Below are 23,060 nucleotides of genomic sequence, written 5' to 3' on the forward strand. Positions count from 1 at the left end.
TGTTTTGAGTTTAAAGTGAAACATCAAGCAAGAAGAATTTTGCATGGCTATGGGTTTTTACTGCAAATGCTATATGCAGCTTAATGCTGCCTCATAGGTACTATGAGCAGTAATTAGTAATTTTTTTCTTTTTAAATACCCAGAAGATGTTAAGTAATGCAAGAATATTCACTAAGTTTGGGACCTTAGGGAATGCATTTTCCCCTTTATCTATTTTATAGCTTGTGTTCACTAAGTACAATGCTGTGACAATACACTATTAATCTGTGCACTCTTAAGATCTTTGGGTGGATTTTGTCATGTCAGTTCAGAATTTCACAAGTGATTAGAAAGACAAACGCTGACCAGTGTGCAGGATTGCAGGGCACAGAGTAGGGAGTGCCCTGTTTTTGAGCTGCTAGTTGCTAGTTTTGAATCTTCTTGAAAACACAGCCCTCAAATTTTTCTACTGCATTTTTTTCAAATTTTCAAATATTCAAATTTGAAATTTTTCAAATTTGAAATGAAAATATTGTTTATCCTGTGGTTTTTGTACTGATATTTATCAATGTTGTGTTGATAGAAAAACTACTTAACCTCTTATACTCAGCACTTTTCTTTAGGACAGCATAATGGGAACAAATGTTCACCGTTACTGGTGACAGGACAGCACTCAGTGGTTAAAGTTGTCAGCCAGATGGAGCCAGGGAATCCAAGACAGCATTCCCATTTACAAACATTTTATTTTGTGTTCCTCCATTAATAACAATTTCTGTCACACACACACATTTATTTTGTATTCTTCTGTTAGTAAAAATTTATATCACACACTTGTAACTCAGTCTTTGATCGGTTTGTTATTTTATTCCTATGCTAAGTATATTCTCAAGCTCCATATTTTGTGAGGCAGTGATCTACTTCCTGAAATTGTCATTCTGTGCCTAAAATTTTCAGTGAGGAAATAAAAATCTTCAGATATTTTATATTCTACTTAGTAGGTGTTAGCTAAGGTGAGCAAGTATGCTTCTTTATACCAGAACAGACATATCAGCTTTTTCCAGAATGTTTGTGGACTCTTACTTGTGTTGTGGACTCTGTCATTTGGAAAAATAAGTGCTTGAAATAAGAAATTCTGATTTTTGTAGAAATAGCATTGGATGTAGGGTGATTGAGTTGTTCATCTATCTTTCTCCAGAGTTCTCAAAACTGTGAAATTCTTAGTGTAATAGACTGGAAATAGGTTTGTCATCAAACTGTGAACTCCATGGGGCATCAGGAACTGGTATTCATACTTCATAGTGATCATTCTAATGTTCATTGTCTTCTTTGTTTTTGTCAATTGGAGAATTCTTATTTGTATTCAATGATCCTAAATAAAAGATTCTCGAAGCTACAGAGCTAAGCAACGCTATCTGAAAAAGATGAAATGTGAAAATCCACAAGAAATTAGCTACAGGTAATTAACCAAGTCAGAATGGGATGAAACCAGGTGGAATTTTAAAAGTTCAAGACATTTTTATTTTTGTAATGATCAGTAGCTTGCTGTTGTGTTGAAAAATTCTTTTGCTAATTAGACATGCCTTCCTTTTAGATAGTATTCCCCCTTTAACAGTAAAATTTTTGCTACACTGGAAGGAGCTGTGTGCTCAGGTGGCCTTTATGCTTTGTGATCCCCACAGCTTTGAAGGGGAGACATGTACAGCATCTGCACTGTGCCAGTGTGCCTGAGAGGCAGATCTAGAAGAGTAGCTAGCTTTGATGCTCATGCCACAAGGACCAAAGGATGGGTTTATTCACAGCAGACTGGTGTCCACCAAAGAGGGGGCTGGGAAGGTGCAATTCTGAAATTACTACATCCCATTTAGGAAGTATGGTCCAAAGAGCAAAGTGCAAGCTTGGATGCAATTTCCCAGGCCTATTGCATGCTTCTTGTATGACCTTGGGAAATTACTGTAAATTCAAGCCATCCGCTTTCAATTGAGACATGCATAAATATCTGTGAAATCTGAGTTTCAATAATATTGTGCCTCAATTCCCCATCTGCTAATTTAGTAGCAGTATCATTTTCCTATCTTGAGCTGAACTGTGAATGGCTGAGATACTGGGAAAGCAGGGGAGGTTGGAGTACCAGAGGTAAGAAATGATAAGCGAAAGTATTTTTTGAAGGCTTCTTGAGATCAAGCTGCTATATGCCAATCCCTAAGGAGAGTTGAACTCATTTTTGAGGCTTTTCGTAACTACTGGTCAACTGTCTTTCCTTCACAGGATGCACAGAAATGTAGTTTGTTGAGACATATTCCACTAAGTAAATTTTATTAAAATTGACCAACGTTTCAAAATTTATTGGGAGAGCTAAGACACATAGGCTGTACCTAATGCCTAAATTTTGTTCCTTTAGAGAAAAGAAAAACCAACTTACTGTTTTCACCAGTGGAATGGGTAGTCAAGCAAATAGATGCAAAGATACAGCTTGAAGCTTAGGTTTGCTAGTTAATCTTAGCCCAGTGGGGTTAAATGTGGCTGGCAGCAATCCTTTGAAAGGTAGCTGAAATAGTACTGACTTATAATCAGGTAATTTATATGTTAAGACATGTCTAAAACATCAAGTATAGACATTCCACACAAGCAATAGGAACTTCAAAGTACACATGCAAGACAGAACCACTTGAAGGACTAGAAGAGATCTTGGCAGAAGCTTTTAACTTGTCCATGCGTAATACAGCACAAGTGGAGGTGAAACTATAACAATATCTTCTCTTCTTTGTTTTCTAGAAAGGAATGACACCATTTTGTGATGCAGTCTGAGAAGAGGTCGCTTTTCAACTGTGCCATTACAACCTCCTGGATAAAACCATTAGCATTGGTTTTGTCTCTTCTCAAAACACAGAACAGAAAAAAAATCAATATTTATTTTAAATAGCAAAGGTTGAATTAATTTAGCTTTTTCAAACCTTATGACAAGTAATATAAAGTATAAAATGAAAACGCTAAGTAGCTCTGGTAAAACTTAAAATTAATTTTTCATAACTATATTTATTACACATTTGCAAGGGTCATTCACATGGATTTGTTTGATATCACTAGCATTGAGCTGCATTCTATGGTTATGTTTTAGATTTTCTCCTTATTACATGTGGGATTGAAATTTCTCAGTGATACAAGTATGGTGAAAGATATCTTATTTAATCCTACTCGGAAGAGAACAAGCAGCTGCTTAATGGCTATGCAGTGAAATCCTACATCTCCCAGGGGTGGGGAAGCTGCATTGCATTACAGCTCTGTTTTGGGTAGTGCAGAGGGAGCACAGAAGGCATGTCAGATGAAGATGGGAAGTAAGGAAATGTGGACTTTTGCTCAGTCCAGTTCTGATTATAAAGTTACAGTTATGAAAGCCCTGAGGCTGTCAGCATTGACATAGTGGGTTTACAGAGCAGAAGCCCTGGTGGCCTACAGAACGAAGCTTTTCTCTGGATCATGAAAATTTACTTACATAATGCCCATGTTTTCACATTGTGACCATGTGGTTGAATTGCACAGGTTTGAGCACTTGGTTTTCTTGGCATGTGCCATGGTTTAACCCCAGTCAGCAAATTCCACGCAGTTGTTCACTCAGTCCCCCTCACCTCAAGTGGGAGGAGAATCTGAACAAAAAAGTAAACTTGATATCAGAACAATTTAATAATTAAAATAAAATGCTATGATACTACTAGTAGTAGTAGTAAAGAAGAGGAGAGAGAGGAATATAACTCCAGAGAAACAAGTGATGTGCAGCACAGTTGCACACTACCCACTGACCAGTGCCTAGCCTGACCCCAAGTCATCAGCATCTTCTGGATAACTGCCCATAATTTATTTACTAAACATGGCATTCTGTGGTATGAATTATCCCTTTGGCAAGGCCGGGGCAGCTGTCCTCACTATGTGCTTCCCCCAGCTCCTTGGACCCCTGCTAACTGGCACAGCTTGGGAAGACAAAAAGTCCTTGATTTAGAGTAAAACACAATTTAGTAACAACTAAAACATCAATATATTATCAATAATATTCTAATACTAAATCTAAAACAAACACGGTGCCAGCAACTATGGAAAAAAACTAACTCGTTCTCAGCTAAACCCAGCATGAATGGAAGAATTCAGGACTTTCCTAAAGGTATCAGAGGTTTCCAGAGGCTATGGCATTTGTCAGTATTTGTAGTTTCCTTCTTGTAGATATGGGCCCCTAAACTGCACTGCTTCAAAGGCCTGTGTACATTACCATTCTGTCAGCAGCATGATGAAAATAAAACTCTTCTCTTACAATTGGTCACACAAGGAACATCTTAGCCATGGCCCTGAACTCTCACTAACATACTGACTGACACCATTGCATTTGCAGTGTAGGCAGAGACATAGATGACTTCTGTCAACTTAAACATGAAAGCTGAAATTCTTTTCTCTTGAATTTGTCCAGACTAAGGACTGGATATGGGGTCACTCTTTGAAGTGCCTTTCTTCAGAAGGATGGGTTAACTCCTGGATATGCCTATCTTTCTCTATTGGCTGCAGAAGGATCTTAGATCCAGAGCTTATACAAGAGGCCAAATTTTGAGGTGAGATCTGGAGGTAAGAAGATGAATCTAAGCTTGCGAAAATGACCTGTGGCATTTCAATTACATTAATATTTGTCTCTGATGATGCAGATAGGAATGTGACAAGAACACACTGAGATCATGCAGCAACACCCATATTTCATTGTTGGTCGCCTTTTATAGGGGCTTCAAATTTCCACTGGCCAATGATATGGATGCATTCCATTTGCGGTTCAGAGGGCTTGGATGAGGTCCCCTGTTTGAATTGAAATCTGACCTATAAGTACTGTGTCTAGGGGCTTGTTTACTTCCTTCCACTCTCTGATAAGCCAGGCTGGTTGAGTTGGTGTCTATTATGCTAAATTATCTGGGAGGCTATAGACCAGCTATAACTGTTACACTTTCCCCTTTCTGTTTTAAAAAATGCAAAGTGTTCTTTGTCATGCCTCTGCAGGTGCCCTCCAGACAGGATGACAACACAGCATGATTGATGCCTTAGGCTTTACCTTTTTTATTTTTGAGATCCTTTACTGTTTTAGTGTGTAGTTCTGAGCTTCAAATTAAGGGATGATAAGCTCTCTTCACAGAGTAGCTGCACAAAAAAATTCCTTTCCTAGCTTGGGACCAAGGACAACTGATCCAAGTTTCAGGCCCAAGAGCATAAACAATGGTGGAGTGAAGAGAGAAAAACAAGAAGGCTGGGACTTCATAACCAAAAGCTATAATTGGACAATTAACTCAAATATGCTAATGGACCATAACTTATAAAGGTGAGAGAGACCTTATGATTAGTCATCCATTTTGTGACTATTTTGGGTTCATCTTCGGTCTAGCCCTGGCTGGGCTCTCGTGTGACTCAAGGTGTATCCATTGAGGCCTTCTAATAAACACATACTGCGGAGGATCAGTAACAGGACATCATGCCATGATCAATATAATCAAGTGAAGCCGATTTATTACAAAAAGCAAACTATATATATATTCAGAGACATTATCAGAGACATTATACTGTTCTCTATTGTTCACGCCTCAAGCTAATACATGATTGGTTAAATCCTTTTTACACACACATTTTAATATTTCAGTTAATTTTAGTTAGTCTTTCTTCTTCATGTGTCTTGCTATGGTTTTCTCATCTGTCTTTGCATCCTGAACTGTCTGCTTTTGGGTGTGTTCTTCTCCTTTCATGTCCTTTAAGGGCATGATGACCTTACTCAGTTTCTATTAAGGCTGGATTGTGCATATGTTGCATATATTCATTGTCCTGCAAAAAAACCTCAACAGTTCCCCTGTCTTTTTGCACAAACCAGACCAAATTAATAGCACATTCAGTTATTCTTTGCACACACTGTAATAAGCAGGGTACAATAAGCAAAATTAGTAAAATAATGCAAAAAACCATAATGCCAAAGCGAACTAAGTCTTTAAGCCACCCAGTAATGCCCAAGATTCTAACCACTCATTAAAAGGGTTATTAACAACTGTGAGTTCCTTCATGTTTTCTTTAAGTTGTGAAAGTTTCTTGTGAATTGATTCAGAGTGATCAGAGAGGTTTATGCCAGATATCCCTTCAAAATCTTTACACCCATTCCCTTGTGCTAGCAATAAAAAATCTATGGCAACCCTATTTTGCAACACAGCATGGCCTATGCTATCAACATCAGCGGTGAGTTCATCTAACACTGTGGATGTGATGTTAATTTGTTTCCCTGCCCAACACACTAGTTGGCTTAATTGTGTGAGGGCCTGTGCCAAGGCTACTCCTGGCATGAAAAATTATGCCAAGATAACTGATAGTGAGTCCCATAACTGTACCTCCTCTCTACATCCAGGGCCCAGCTGATGCACACTACGTCTTGAGCACTGGGACTTGTGACTTATGTTAAGCATCTGGTGGATGTTAGGGGCAAATAATGTTACTTTGCCAAAATAACATGGTCCTCCCAACGCTTTCTGGGGCACTGCAGGCCAGGCTCTATCGCCGCAAATGAGGAAAACCCCAGGAGGTAGCATTTGAGCTGCACCTTGCTCTGTTGGTAAAGGCCTTATCCAATTGTTACAATAATCTGTGGTATTGTAGTACCCTGAGGAACCAGGGGATATCCAAGTGCTATCATTTTTTTGGTCATCCCTCTTTTATGCTAAACAAATCTGAGCCTATAGAAGAATAACCAAAAAATAGACAGTAATTGCCTGGCATAGAAGCCAGGATGTCTAGCTCCTATGGCTTCATGCTGGTGATATTCAATCCCTGGGCAATTGTAAAAGCTTGTGCTCCCAGGGGGTTCATTGAAATCCCAAAAGTGTCACACCAATTTGCAGAGGTTGGTCCACCCTGGATATTCCACCATTGGACCATGCACCAACTTGATCAAGCCTCATTTAAATTTTTGTGCACTCTGGCTTTAGTCCAAGGTCCAAATTCTTCTATAGAATCTAATGGAACTCCAATTAAACAAGTATGAAATAGATCAGAAGTAGTAGCCAAGATAAGCAAATAGATTCCTGCCTGGTTTGATTAGCCCGTGTAACCCACATGTTTGTTTGCTGATCAGTGTTGTGCAATCCCTGTGTTTTTCCTATTATCATAATGATTATCATCAATATTATTTGCAGGACAATTGCCATTGTCACCACCTTTGCTGATCACATCTACACTTTAGCCAATATTCTTTGCCTCATCCCACTGACTGTCAGAAACGTGATGCTGTTGTGGCACTGCTATTCCTCTCCCACACTCTGCAGCTGTAATCTGACTTTGCAATACAATTTGATTTGCTATTCCCTGTTTTGCCAATTGAAATTGAATCCAAAGCAAACTTTGCTGATCCTATGTTTCAATAAGGGCTAAATCCTGGTTAAAATTCCAATGCTGTAAAATATCCCTCTAAGGAGTTCAGGGGGATGTTGTCTTCTATGACAAGGCCCTAAAAATATTTCTAGTGTGCGCTCAACATTAGACGTATTAAATATACTAAAACATTTATTTCAAGCTAAATTAGTAGAGCTAAATTTTTGCTTTTTCCTGTGAGCTATAAATAGATTATTTTCCTGACGGACTTGTCGCCACCACTTCAGTTTGCATTTAACACACTGGACCCTGATCCATGGTTTGCAAAAATAGCCAGCAACAGAACAAGCTTGTTCAATTTGGTTTAAGACCTGTATTGGAAGTGCTGGTAAGCTGTTGTTACTAGTTACCGTAACCCCAGGTCCAGGTAGTTGGCCCGCATCTGTTAATAGCTGTAGAAAAAATTTCAACTGTTGTTCAACCATCAGGTGCTGGAGTATCGGGTTCAGCTGCATCTGGAGTTGGCATTGGTGCCGACGTTCTGCTTCTGGACACAGCATTAGCTGGCAGGTGTGACTTTAGGTAAGGTTTTACCCACTTAGCTGGAATCCAGCAAATTCCCTTATCTGTAAGTAAGCACATGTAACCTCTTCCCATTAATTTCACTGTTGCTGGCTCATCCCATATCCCTGTTTCTGGGCTTTTAAACATGACTTGAATACCATCACTTGGCCTACGTATGAGGGCATGATGCACAAGAATAGGTGGTTCATCCCTATCTCCTGTTGTTCTGAGATAATTAAGTACAAAGTTAGCCTTAGCTGTCCTTTCTTCCAGGGATCTATCATTCTCCCTTTTTGTTTTTGCAGCATGCCCTTGAACATCTGATGGGCGCACTCAATAATTGCCTGACCTGTAGGGTTGTGTGGAGTACCAGTATCATGTTGGATACCCCTCAAATTACAGAAATGTTGAAACTTTAAAGAACAATAAGCAGGGTCGTTATTCATCGTGATGGCTATAGGGATTCCCAATGCTGCAAAGCAATTGTACAAATGTTTCTCAACATGACATGCTGTTTCACCTGTTAAAGGGGTAGCCCATATAACACAATAGTAAGTATCAATACAAACATGCACAAACTTCTTCTGGCCAAATTCTGCTACATATGTTAAATCCATTTGCCATAATTGCAAAGGCTGAGTACCTCTTGGGTTAACACCAGTGCCTAAGCCAATGCCACCCCTTTGACAATATGGGCAGGATCATACAATGCCAGTGGCATCAGTAAGAGGGGTACCTAATTGTTTAGCCAACATCTTTGCAGATTGATGTAAAAAGCATAAGAATTTTTTGCTTGTTGAAATTTATTGGAAGTTGGCATTGGCCAGACAAGTAGCTACCAACCGATCGGCTCAAGTGTTACCTTCAGACAGACCAGGGAGATTTTGATGACTGCGAACATGAGTAATGAAACACTCTTGTCGGCGTTGGTTCAAATTTCTCAGTAGTCAGCTTAAAAGTGAATACAGATTTTTGTTATTAACTTTCTTAACTACTACCCTTTCAAGGCATTGTACACAGCCAACCATGTAAAGTGAACCAGAAACAATGTTAATAGCCTGATCGTTCCAATTCTCAAAGGCCCAAATAACTGCCTTCAACTCCAAGGTTTGCAATGTATCTCCTACTTCCCCAGGAATTATATGCTGATTCCATGAACCCTTTTGCAGCCACATACAAGCAGCCCTTTTAGACCGTTTGCCTGCATCAATAAAAATTGTTAGTCCTAGTACCAGACACTCAGACTGCCATGGTCTGTCCTCCAGCCACTGCTAAAAAGGCTGTGTAACAATTGTAACCTTTAGTTGACTTAACATATCCCTACCAATTAAACCTAACAAATTTCTGGGACTCTGCGTGACATAGGGTCTTGTTGTTACATTCACTCCTTCTGGGAAAGTAAAGGTAATTACCTTCCTGCTTAATCGAGATTCTTGGGTTCCACCAATCCCTGCAATTCCCAAAACAGGATTGACTACTGGCCAATTTTTGGGCCATATAATTCTTGATTGATTTGTAGCAATTGTGAGTCTCTTGGTAATAGAATTACCGTTGGGATGTGTCAAGGTTACCTGCTTATCTGGCTTACCTCTTGTAATGTCCATTGCCCAATAAATTTCTGGGTTACCTGTGGAACCAAAACTGCCTGTTCCCCACTCCTTCAATCCTGTACAGGGAACACAAGACTTAAAAGGAACAAATTGAGAAATTTGTGATCCTTTAGGGATAGATACAGGAGGGAAAAATGTCCTAACCATAATTTTGATAACCCCTTGATAGACTGCATCAATAACCCTGGGAATTATTTCCAATTCCCTTTTGCTTGCAGATGCCTTCCTTACAGGAAAGCACTAAACCCACCTCCCAGAGGTCCCTTTACATTAGTCTCTACCAGATGTACTGCAGAGTCAGTAATGGTAATGTCTACCATGGTTTCCATGTCCATTCTGGTGCTTCCAGGAGTTGCGGATTGGAGTGAGTAAAGTCCTCCAGACGTTTGAGCTACCCATGAAGCTCTTTTTGCAACATGTCTAAAATCTGCTAAGTCTTGTCATTAGTGTTGTCAAAGGAAAGCATCTTAAACAGCTTCTGCTATTTTTCTGGATCCAGGTTGGGATGATCATAAATAGCTCTATGCAAGCGGTCTATGAATTTATTGAAGTCCTCATTTACCCCTTGACATATCTGTCTAAAAGCCTGAGTATGCAGCCCATCAGGCAATGCAAGGATCGAGTGGTATGCAAGTTGTTGGCTTACATGCAAAACTTCATCAATACTTTGGGCTTGGGCAGTTGCTGTGGACCAGGGACATTCTCCTAATAACTGTTGTGCTGTAATTCCTAACAATATGTCCTCCTGAGCCCGATGTCTTGCTTCCTCTTTTTTACATGCCCCTTCCCAATTCTTATGGAGCTGAATCTGCTGGTGAGGAGGCATGATTAACCTAACCAAAGTCTGAACATCAGCTGGAATAAAGGTATTTGCTGTAAAAATTAATTGTAATAATGATTGGGCTAATTGAGATTTTAAGCCATATTGTGTAACAGTGCTTTTCAATTTTTCTAATATCTTCCAATCAAATGGCTCCCACCCTCACCCTGTGGCTCAGGTTAGCACAGGGAAGGCTTCTATAGTACTAGGGGAGAATGTCCCCTCAATTGTTGCCTCAGTAATAACTCCTTTCCTCTTTCTTTTTGGTGCTGTTTTTATTTCGGGATTTAGCTCTAACTCCCAAACTTCCATGGCTGAGGGGGGTATCTGCCTCCCCCTCCGCTCCTCAAGAGCCCTTTCAGAGCTCAAAATAGCTGGCAGCTCCCTCCTTTCAAAAGAATAGTCCTTATGGGGAACAACTCAATCACTTTGTTGAATTAACTAACTTCTGCAAAGTGTCTACCAAAGCTTTTAATTACTTGTCTACTGAGGCAGATCCTGAATCTGTCTTTTCTTCTTCAGCCTTATCTTCAGATGATGAGTGCATTATTTCTAAAACTTCACCATCAGCTGCCCCCTTTTCCTGAATACTTTTATTCTTGGGTTGGCAGCTGGAACCTCCAAGGGAGGCTGCTTCCTGACTCTGTTTCTCATCTGAGAGTCCTGAGGTTTCAAGTTCCTCTTTGGTTAGTGGAACCAGGCTACAGGGTCCTGGGCAGTGCAAAGGAATGTCTAACGTAGTTGAAAATAACTTGCTAGCAGGAAATGCCTGTGGCTCAGGATCAGAGTTTGGGAAAAAGCAATGCAAGCTGCTGCAGCAGCTTTCTTGTCCACCTTCATTGCCCTTAATACCTCTACAATGATTTTCCACAGGTTAGCATATTTAGATGCCTCTTTAGCCTCACCTCCTCCCGAAGCAATACAGTCCCACAACATGCTGCCCATGGCTTCCCATGCCGATATCTCAAAAGGGATCTGCGCCCCTGGTGTGAAGTTTCATTCCCACACCCAGTAAATAAGTCCCTTCAGAGAGGAGACCCATGCTGGAGCAGGTGCCCCAAGCAGGGATGTGAACACTTGGAAAACCCCTGCTGGAGAAGGCTCCAGGCAGGACCTGTGAATCTGTGGAGAGAGGACTCCGTACTGGAACATGTTTCTGGTAGGAGTTGTGACCCTGTGAGGGGCCCAGGCTGCAGTAGGCTGTGCCTGAAGGACTGCACCCTGTGGAAGAGTGACACACATTGCAGCAATTCATGGAGAACTGCTGTCCATGAGATGAACTCATGTTGGACGAGTTCATGTGGGATGGACAACCATCTTCTGTGGGAGGGACCCCATGCTGGAGCAGGGAAATAAAGTCTGTCCCTGAGCAGCAGCTGAAACAACCTGGGATGAACTGATCATAACCTCCACTCCCTGTCTCCTTGCACTGCTGGAGAAGAGGAGGTAGAGCTGGGAAGGAGGGAGGGCTGGGGGGAAGGTGTTTTTAAGACTCATTTTACTTCTCACTATCCTGCTCTGGGTTTGTTAGTAATACATTCAGTTAATATCTCCAATTCAAGTCTGTTTTGCCTGTGATGGTGTTTGGTGAGTGGTCTCTCCCAGACCCTATCTCAACCCATGAACCTTCTGTTATATTTTTTGGAGACAAAAATGAAAAAAAAAATCTATCCATTTGTGGAAGAGAGGGACAGAAGGGCTTTGGTGGATGCCTGGTATCCAGCCAGGGTCAAACCACTAGGAGAGTGAAGAAAGTTCATATTGACCGACAGCAACAGCGGACATTTGTGTACAGGCTTGATAGTAGTTTAAAGGGTTAAGGCTTACATCTTGCTTTGGCTTCTCAGCTGATTCCATCAGTCCTTGGCAGATGTTCCTCTTGCCACATATTTGAGTGTAAGCCACCAGAATGGGGCCACAGCCTTGGCAGCACTGTAAGGTAACGGTGGCAAATAATGGCCCAAGCCCAGACAGGAGCACTGTGACCAGCCTCACACAGGTAACCTTCCAGTTCCGGCATCTCTTCTTATCTATGCATTTCTCAGCACGAACCATTAATTCTGAGGGGAAACCCTCTCCCAGAACGTCTCCTGAACGCCCTTGTCTCGCCAACACCCCACAGCCCGCAGGAAGGAGGGCTCGCTCGGGGGCGCAGGGCCCGGGCCCGCCCGGACCCCGCCACGGGCCGCACAAGCCCCTGGCTGTGCCCGCCAGCGTCCGTCTCCATCGCAACCCGGGTCGCGCTGGGGCGCCGGGGCTGAGGGAGGGGCATCGGCCGCCAGGGGGCGCCGTCGCCGACGGGGCGGCGATCCGGGCCCATCCCAGCCCGTCCGGCCGCACCATGGGCAGCACCTTGCGGAAGAGCCAGGCCGTGCGGCAGGCGCCCGGCGGCGCCCGCCAGGTATGTAGCAGGCGGCTGCCGGCGGACAGAGCCCGCCCGGCAGCGCTTCGCACCTGGCGGGCTCCCAGCGCAGTGGGGCGGGAGGGCTGCCGGAGGGACCGGCTCCGGTTTCCCTGTGAAATATCCGGCAAAGCAGAGTTGGGCTCCCTCCCTTGCTGGCGGCCGGGCGCCCCGCGTGGGTACCGCGCTGCAGAACAACTTTGCTGTGCCTTCAGCAGGGTGACCGCGGGTCCCTCGCGGGTGTTGGGGAGCTGTTCCCTAACACTGCCTCTGCCGCCTGGCTGTCCCCTGACTTTATCAGGCAGGCTATGCGCATCATCCCTCTCACAGTAGATCAGAACTATTCTGGGTGTGGGACCCCGTCCCCAGGAACTGCCACAGTGTGGCTTGAAGGATGTCTGTGCTGAGGAGGGAACGAGATTTGGAGTTAGGAACACCATTTGGAGTTGGATGTGAATTAAATGGTCCTCTGGTCCATGGATACGATTTCTGCCTACCAGGATTGAGGCATCTTAACACGATAGAATGGGGAAATTTGTGTTTCAGGTGACTACTCTGTATCTTGTCAGAGTCAGAGCTTCAGGCTGAGATCCTCCATGGGCATAGCATTAACCGTGCTCTCATCAGGTCTATAAAACCCAATGAAAGAAGCTAAATAATGGGCTTGAAGTAGTGAACGCTTGAAAATGAGCCTATGCTCACATCTGGTGCCGAGCAGCAGTTCTGCCTAAATGAGCTTGTTTAACTATTTCTTAATTATAACTATTTCTTAGTTATAACTATAACTTGTTTAAGTGTTTTCAGCTCTACCACATCCCTGGGAGAGGAGACTGTTTTAAAACATGCTCTTACATTTGCAATAATTTGAGGATATGGACACAAAACCACCTTAGGAGCTTTAAGGTGTTACATGATATTTTAAGTCTTATTATGCAGGATGGAAATCATCAAAACCATGGCAAACTAAAAGTAAAGATGCCTGTGCACTAAGAACTTGCATAAGGCACAGCAGAAGCTGACAAATACAAAGATGATATTGTCCTTACCTTGTGCTTTCAAAAAGGTTGTTCTCAATCTTCAAATACCATTCAGTATACTTCAACAATTGCATTTTGCAGGTGCAGTATTTATGACATTTTGCGAGTGTAAAGGTTTGAAAATTAGAACTGAGAAGACAGTGCTTTTCCTAATACATTTGTTAAATTATCTCCACACTTACTTCTTGTATTCATATTTCTCAAGTCCCATACTGTACCAAGCTGTTCCTCTCTGCAGCACAGTTCTTCACATGTCTTCTCAGGCACTCCTCCTGGGCTCTCAACCCATCCGTATTTATTCCAGTTACCTTCACAAGCCACAGCTGCTGCCCAACTAAGGACTTCGCAGCTGTAACTCATTTGGAGTAACTAGGACCCACACATATCTTACAGGGACTCTCTCCATAAGGACCCACTTATTTAATACATAGATCTTACAACATATAGATCTTAAGCAGGGACTCTCTCCATAACAATACATATATTCAGGCCCCCACACTTACTTAATTTTCTGTATTATAAACAGCCACTTTACTGCAGAAAGGATTAATGACAAAATTCAAAGCTGTACAATAAGGGGCTAAACTTACACGTCTCAGAATTAAGATAGCCTGGGTTGCAGCTTTTACTTTATAAGACACATTCTTTGTTTCTGTGGGACTCTAACTTGTTATAATGTTAAGTGCTGCTTTTTTTCCATCCCAGACTCTCATAGTTGAATATTATGAGGGGCTGTGTTTTAGTTTGGTTCGACTTTGTTGTATGTTGAAGCTGCTCAGCTTCTTTCAGGACTGGGCACTCAGGACACACTCACTGCTGAGCCTGGGAAGTAGACTGGGAATGAAATTTGGGCTGGATTCTACAAAGTCAGTTTAAAAGGTAGTTTTAGCATAATTATTCCTAATTTTTAGTGCTAATATGAGAGCCTCTGAATGCAGCATAACTGTGAGATGGAGTAACAGGGGATCCACTTTGGTGGTCCTAGTTCTGTGCTGTAGTACAAACACCAGTGGTAATTAGGTTATGTTGACATTTACATGTGGTGAGCATCGCAGTAATGAGGCCCCAAATATTTTTGCTTTTGCAGTATTTCCTGGAAATATGTTGACCATATAATTTACATGTGCGTTGCTCAGGTGACAACAACAGATGTGTCATAGCACGCTTTGTGCAAAAAAGTAGAGTGAATTCAAATCTTGGATGTAGCTTACTGGATGCCCATGTATTTCCTCTACCCTTGTTATTAATTATGCCATCCCCTTGATTTCTGCTGTGAACAGAAACGGTGCTTGGCCTTCAACAATGTATGGTATTCACCTCCTTTTTCCAGTTCTTTTTTATGGTTTCTCTATTTTCAAAACTTTGGAGGTAGAACTCCATTGCTTGTTCCTGTTTGAAGGTTGTTCCTCCATTAAGCCCATCTCAGTTACCCTTTGGTAGGGTGTCTTGTTTCTGTTTTGATTGTGCTTGTAGAAAACAAACCAAATAGCAGATAAAATTGTGCACTGGGGCTTAGTGTGCTGAATTGCTAAAGTGTTCTCCTTTTTCTTTACCACTGCTATCTCCAGAGGACATCTTATCTACAGCGACTCCCTTGTTTTTGATACCTGGTTTTTTATACCTGCCTGTTGTCATGCAGCTGCCTTCCAGTTTATAGCTCAACTCATGTATTTCCTGGTGTTTTTTTCCGTTGCTTATTCATTTCCCCCCATTCATACTTTTAAATAACTTCATTTTTGAATGTGCTGTCACATTTTAGGTCTTACTTGCATAACCATCCCCTAACTTGCTTGGTTATATATGATGTCCTGTCTTTTTCCTTATCTTCAGTTTGGTTTTACCTTCTGTTTTTCCTCCATAAAGTTCACAAGTTCACAGCTGTTTCTTTCCATAGCATATTGCCTTTCCTATATATACCCTTTGTGCCGTGTAGGGATTCTTCTATGATAAACTCCATGGAATTGTGTGATCCCCACAACCCTAACTGACCCAGCACTGTCTTTTGCATAAAAGAGATACAAATGCAAAGAGAGGAAGTAAGTAGAGCATGCAAATACTTTTATTTCCATAGAAAATAGTAGTGATGTAGTCTAGTGTAGACCTAGCTTTTCCTAAGAAGCTGCTAATGGACTTATTTTACTGAGTGAATGTAGATACCATCTCATTTTATCTTCTGTTCTAGCAAAGTTGCCTGTTTTGCTTGTTGAGTCAGATGCTCAAGGAGGAAAGAGCTGTTTGACATGGTCACCTCTCTTGTGTCCTGGCATTGCATCCTTAGCATGGTGGGAAGGAAACTCCTAACTTCCTTATCTCCTCTGTTGTTTGCACAGCCTGACACAAAGCAAGCACTTCTCGGTAGCTCTGGCTCACAGGTATAAGGTATTTCTTCTTTTCCAGCCTTGTTTTCCTTCACAACCATTCCCAGACAGACCTTTGTCAGGGCCGTGTGCATAGGGTTGGTTTCCTGGATTGCTTTGGTGGCAGGAGAGTTCAGAGTGACCTGTTAGGCTGTGCTGCTTCCCTCTCCTCACAGAAATTCTGTGTCATTGTTTGCTGAACTGCTACAAACAGGATTAAATAGTTCCACTCAAATCCTTTTTTTCTTCAAAGATAAAAAATTTGATTACTCTGGATTCAAATATCTAGTTTTTTTCCTCATCTCTTAAAAAGGTCCCAGGAGGGACTTTGTGGGAGGGGAATAAATCACATGTTTCTGAGTCAGGTACCCAAGTACTTTTCATGGTATTGTACCTGCCTTAAACTTCATGCCCTTACTGTAAGATTACCTGCAAAGAGCTTATTTTCCTTTAATTGTGTTCAATTTTAATAACTGGTTTGTTAGACAAAAAAGCCTGATTTTGTGCGAGTTGTTTTCCACCGTTTTTTATGTTCTCTATGACTCAAATGCAAGCCTGATTTCAAAGAAAAGAATGTGTGAATAAATAAATGGCTTTAGTTGTGGTAGAAACAATAAAGGCATGGCCAGTGGCAGTAGGGACTAATGAATGGCACCAGCACCAGGAGATCCTGTTCCATCCCTGCTGAGTACTGTTTTACCTCTCTGGCCTCAGGTGCCACACTTATTCAAGTGAGGCTGGTGATGCTTCCTCCTTGTGTCAGAGAGTTATTTATTTACTGACCAGGAATTAAAAAAAGGTAGCATGAGAATATTAATCACAGTTTGTGGGAACCACAGGTTTGTGTTGGCCCAGGAATTTCAAGAAGTCAGGAAGCTCAGCCCTTTCAGGTCATCCCAAATAAAGGGTGAACCAGTATGAATGGCACTGTGAGCATGATACACTTTACAGGTAGTTATATCAGAACCCAGCTTCCTTTGGTTTTGATTCAGATTAGATAAAGCATTAATTAATATGAGTGAATCTCAAAGAAACTGTGACATTTGAAGGAAATAGACAAAAATTTATGCCAAAATTACTGGTACTGTAAGGTGATATTTTCCATTAAAATTGCATATAAATTGTTATATGAGATATTGTAGCTTTTACTACAGCTCCAGAGGCAGACAAGTTTTGTATTAAGATTTTCATATCCTACTTAGTTTAGTTCACAATAAAATAAAATTGAAGATGAAAGTGCTCCAAGATACATAATTAATGTAAGATTGGTTGCCTTTTATTGAGGAGAAGAGAATCTGAAAGTTACTTTTGTTAAATTTGTACAGCTTGTTCTGTTAAAGCCAACAGAGTTTGTATTGTAGATGTTCTGGAAATACTTGAGGTCAGCATGTGATGCTATGCTTGCAGAAAACATCTCTATTAGTGCTAATTAGAGCAACCTGGCTAATTCCTGTATGGCTTACTGTAAACAATGACATAAGGAATGAGGAATGGCCGAAGACTTTCAAGGGTATGTACCCACTGCCTGATACTGCTGAGAAACTTCTGTGGATGAGAGCACTAGTAGGAAAGTCTGTAAGAAAGCCCAGGTCTTGTTGGAGTGGGATTTTAAGTTCCATAATTATTATGGCAGAAATATGTCTTGTAGGACTTCATAGCAAATGAAGAAATATAATTATGTCCCTGTTAAAATCTCTAAAGTAATATACTTTTTCATAAAGCAGTTGGACTTTGTGATAGCTGCATGAATATTCAGAAAAGCAAAAGGAAAACAAAAACCTGGAAGTAGGAATTACTTCTTTTGCTAGGAACTAGAAACTGAGACCAGTTTTAGGAGCCCTGTTTTCAGACTAACTGGATGAGACAGATTATAAATTTGAGGGGATAATTGTTAGAGAAGGGGATGTTTGAGTGTTGAGTATTTTGCCCTGGGTTCTTGGATGGAAAGGTGGTGGATTGCAGCCCTCCAAACACAGCGCTGACCTATCTTGAGTGGAAAACTGATTGGAGGATGTTGTTGAGTCAGTCCCCAGATGTTAATTGGAAAATTAACCTGAAAGGGTGAATTTTGTCACTTAATCCCATTTTTGAGTGGGAACTTTTCGGCTGGGTATAGAGAGCTTTGATTCAGGCTCTCCAATTGATGTTTGTCTTCTCCACTTGAAAGTTTGTCTTCCCTTTGATCTGGCATTCATCATTCCTCTGGCAGTGTTTCTTCTTTGGTTGGTCTTGGTTTTGTAATTCCTGTCCTGCTATGCCTATGCAGAAGTTAGATTAACAGTTATCAGTAGATTTTTACTGTCCTTTGAGAATACTGTGCTCTGGGGCTTTCTGCTGTCTTCTGCATTTTTCATATATTAACTGCATTTGTTTGGCTGAGAATGATGAGGGGTTTTTTTCTCTTCTGGCTTAGAGTGCTCAACACTTAGGTTGGAAAGTTCCCTGAAGTGAAGTTTGTATCTAAATGTTTTCCCACTTATGGAATTTACTTTAAATGCTTTTTGTACTCAGATAGTTGTGGTAAAACCAAAGAATTTATATTTTCATGAAGGAAATAGGTGTTCTGGAGTAGTACTATGTACCACTGTCAGGACTCCGCTAACAGAAACCTGATCAAGTAGAGTCCTTCTTCATAGAGCTTCAACTAGTTGCAAAGTTCAGTTATTCCACATTATGCCTTGATGTTGATCCAAGTCAAGCTGTCCCTTATTTAAATGGAAGGAGTTTTAAGCTCTTAGATATGAAAAGGGCATGAACAAAAATAGAATTAAAATTCAAGGGCTTTGCAGCAACATACTGGATAAATATAAGCAATAACATAGTTCAGAGAATTTCTCATTTCTTAGGAAAATGCACTTTACTCTTTTAATAGTCAAATGTTAAAGCTTGATGGGTTTTGGATTTGAGAGGCCAGCAGACAGCTCAGCCCCATTCATCCCTCCCTGGTGGGATGGGGAGAAAATTGGAAGAGTGAAGGTGAGAAAACTTGTAACTGGGACAAAGACAATTTAGTAGGTAAAGCAAATGACACCATGCCAGCAAGGCTGCAGGCTTCCATTTCCTCTCAGTTTTGTCAGTTCAGCTGATTGCAAGGCAGCCTCTCAGTGTGCAATTGTGAAATGATCCAGGCTGGAGGTGTATCTTTTAAGGGCTCAGGGATTTTCCCTGGTAATCTGAATGATATAATGGCTCTGTTGCCATCACTACCAAATGTTTGAGTTTGCTCAATAGGGGAGGTAGTGACCTGTGAGGATAGTGCAGAAATGAGCATATCTAGAAGAAGGAAGAGATGAGAATTTCTCAAACTACAAAGATAACTTGAACACAAGGTAAATACTCATTGTCATGTTAAATAGCCTGTACTTCCCAAATGTCTGAAGATAGGGCTGTAAAGCAATTTATGTGCTTGCTCAGAAACATTTTAAATTTAGACGTGTCTTCTGAACTTATTGTTCATTAAAATGTGAAGTTTGTTCTTGTTGGTAATGTTCTTTTCCATGATATAGAAACTCTAGGTAAATCAGTGGAGACTTTTGCCTTGAAGCACCACCTCTAGACCTCCAGAGTGAGTTGTTGAAAGGCAAGTGCTTTCCATGGGTGCCCATGTCCTGCCTCTGCAGCTGGTGGGATCCCTGGATCACTTTTGCAGGGTAAGGCAATTTTTATCCTGGAGCAGTTTTGCTTACCAAGCTCATCCAGGCTGTTGGGTTGGGCTGGTCCTGTTCCCACCTGATCAAAGCCTTCTGAAACCAATAATGCCTTTTTTCTTTCCAGCCAGAAGTTACACAACAAACAGTCAAAAGTTCAGAGGCCTCAGTGCTAGGGAGGACTTTGGTTTGTGAGGAAGCTCCCTCCCAGTAAGGAAGGATATGGGTTGAAAATACCACAGTTGTTTCACTGTATTTTTTTTATCTCCCCAGGTAAGGTTTTTTCTGGTTTAACAAGTTCTGAGCAAACCTGGCAGTTTTGCCACTACCAGCAAGAGGTGTAGCTGCCTCCTCTTACTCTCTGCTGGTCTGGCATGCCTTTGTCCTGGCACCAGCAGGGGTGATCACAGGATTGTTCCCTGGCTTGAATGAGCTGGCTGAGCTTGTTAGACTGGTGGGAAACTGTCCACAACTTTTCTTCTCCTGGGTTAGTTTTGTCCTAGGTTAATGAGTTGATATAGCTCATGCACGGGTCTGAAGTCTGCTAGAACTGGTGCCAAGTATGCAGACATAAAGAAGGAAAAAACAGTGTGGTGAAAGATAATAGAGTTGTCCCCCTTTTTTTAGTATTGGTTGATTATATTGATTCACCCCGTACCAAGGAGCACTTGGCAGGTCACAGGGAAGGTGCCACCTCACCAGCCACCACCTCCTAGACTGGGATTAACAAAACCAAAAGTTGGTGGTTATGCAGGGCAAGAGTGTCACTGGGCTTCCCTGCTACAGACTTGTTAAATAATGCTGATGCATACCAGGCGGAGAGTCATCCTCACCACCACATCTAGGAGAGTTATCCAGAGCAGATCCATGGTTCAGGTTCTCTTTAGCAGTCACACTCTGAACAAAATGTGTCTGCTGACTTGTTTTTGGAAAGTGTCAATTATTCACCAGGAGTCTGGATTATCACAACTGCTGTTAACAGGTGGAATTCTATGGAGAGCAAGCTGATGACACACATAGCACTTTCTGCTTTGTCATGCTGCCTGTGGCAGGTTGCCCAAACCAACAAGGGAGAGGCCCCCAGAAGCAGAGCCAGCCAACATACAAACTCTTTCAAGTCTTTGCCAGGGGCTAGGTTGCCTTTGGGTTTTGGGGCTATTGCTAAAACTTGGTACCTCTGGCACAGATCTACCTGAAAATGATTAGAGATATTTATACAAGTGCCCGTGTTGGCTAATGTCTAGATTTTATCTCACTGAAGCTACGGTTTTAGGTGAACATTCCCGAGATTGTTCAAACTTGCAGGAATAAAATATTCCTTCTGTTGCTTTGGATACACACAGGACTGTAACTTTAGTATAATATAGCAAAGCAAAAATTTGTGAAGGCTGTTCAAAACCTGTGTTCTTGCTTTTCTTTTTTTACATGTGTGTATTCCCCAACTGGAACAGGAAAAGTAGTATCCATCACTAATATTACTGTTAGGAGTTCTGATCTTTAAACCCCTTTACCAACATCACCAAAGTACTCTTCCCAATATCTTTGTGAGATAAAGGAATTTTAGCAACAAGTTCCGGAGAAGAAATCAGAAATTACAAGATGACAGACCAGTTTTCAATGACTGCCTTTTTTAATTTGTGTGTATGTGAATGTTTTTCAGGTTTGTGGGCTCAATGCCCAAGGAATGTATACATAGCGTTCAGTATGGCTGTTTCTCTAAGTATGGGCACATGTCAGGGTTTGCTAATTAATGCTGGTTGTACAGTGCAAAGTATGTATGTGATTAAGTACAAACAACTGTGTACTAACCCATTTATTAGAAATTAAGCATAATGTAATTCAGGGTTATGTGGAGGAAGGCAGAGCTGATAATTCATTCCAATCCACTTTTTTCTTTTCCAATACTACATCAAATAGTTTCACTCTGTGTAAATATGATTTTTTTTCTTTTCACTAATATGCTTAAACTTCTATATTGGGTATACATATATATATATAAGCACTCTGTTATGACCAGTGGGAACACTGATCTTTCCCAGCCTTCTTATCAATACATTGAACTGAAAGAAGTTTCCAGGCAATTAATTGCAGGAGAAAACTAAAAACTTTTAATTAAGTTTAAAAAGTATGAGACTTTACGTGTCACTTTCTGGGCAAGAAAGATAAAGATTATCATGTTCTTCTAAGACTGAAGTTTCAGGCTTAGTCACAGAAATATGATTTCCTTGCTTTGATGCAGTCATGTTGTTAGATTTGCCAAAAGTACTGAAATCACAGCCAACTCTTGTTTGGGATTTTATTCAGCAGGAAAATATTGCAAGTCATCCTAACATTGCAAATGAGTCATGAGTCACCTTAGGAAACTCTCCCCTGGGACAGACATGCCACAGATGAGGAAGCGATGAAGCTGCCAGGCCACACCCCCAGATAATTTCTCTCGAGGAGCACAACACTCATAAAAGACATCTCTCCAGACACTACGTTATTTTATCCTTGATTTCACAGGGGGAGCCCTGAAGCTGCAAGAAGGGCAGCACGAAGCAGCAGCAGAAACTTCCCAGCCTGTTGTTTCGGCACAGGAGAAGCAAACAGGAGATCATGAGAGAACTTTAAAGGTAGGGGGAGGTACATTTCAAAGTCTGTAATTTTTGACATTGAAAAATAATCAGTGTGTAGAATTTATTGTAAAATCTGTAGTTCATGGGTGAGAGAGTAGACAGTTCATCTCTACTCTTCAGTAGAGATGATCTGTTCTCAGGATAGGATCATGGCATGAAGAAGTTCCCCCAGTAAATGGGATGTGGAGCTTGTCAAGAGCCTGGCTGCTTTGGAGCAGGGTTTGGGAGGAAGAGAGGAAGCTTGTAATCTACTTTGTCTAATCTAAGCTTTTAATATGTTTTCGTGAAGAGCTATTATGAAGAATTAATGAGAAATGAACCAAACAGTAGGAAATAAAAGCTGAAATTTCACAATCCATGTGAAAACAAAGCATTTTTAAAAGGAGAAAAAAAAAGTAGCATGATGAAAGTAGTGATCTAAGCAAATGAGTAGTTGGTGTGGTTTCCTTCTGTTCATCATCAAGATACCATTCTTGGTAGCTGGGTCTGATGACTGTGGGGGAGTTAGTCTCCCCTTATGTGTCACACTGTCCTGTTTCCACTAAGCTAGCAAGGTGTGCTTTGAAAAGGCACCCTTTCTCTGATTTTATATCTCTAAATACAAATGAAGTGAAGCTGCATATCACAGTATAATACATGCCCCTCTGCTCTTATTGTGGTAGGAAGTT

At 41.3% G+C, this 23,060-nt stretch overlaps 1 protein-coding gene across 2 annotated transcripts in view; it reads left to right on the forward strand.

Annotated features, from left to right (window-relative positions):
- The window catches only part of TXNRD1 (thioredoxin reductase 1), a 55,335-nt gene that overhangs the window by 2,758 nt on the left and 29,517 nt on the right, over positions 1 to 23,060 (forward strand). Inside the window, exon 1 of one of the 2 annotated variants that reach the window (XM_063154331.1) lies at positions 22,240 to 22,389. The exons of the other annotated variant lie outside the window; for it this stretch is intronic. The gene's annotated coding sequence lies outside the window, so the exon portion shown is untranslated. Of the gene's footprint in view, positions 1 to 22,239; positions 22,390 to 23,060 lie in introns of those variants that run through there. 2 annotated transcript variants of the gene reach the window in all.

This window comes from Melospiza melodia, chromosome 4, assembly GCF_035770615.1.
Source record: "Melospiza melodia melodia isolate bMelMel2 chromosome 4, bMelMel2.pri, whole genome shotgun sequence".
Taxonomy (NCBI): domain Eukaryota; kingdom Metazoa; phylum Chordata; class Aves; order Passeriformes; family Passerellidae; genus Melospiza; species Melospiza melodia.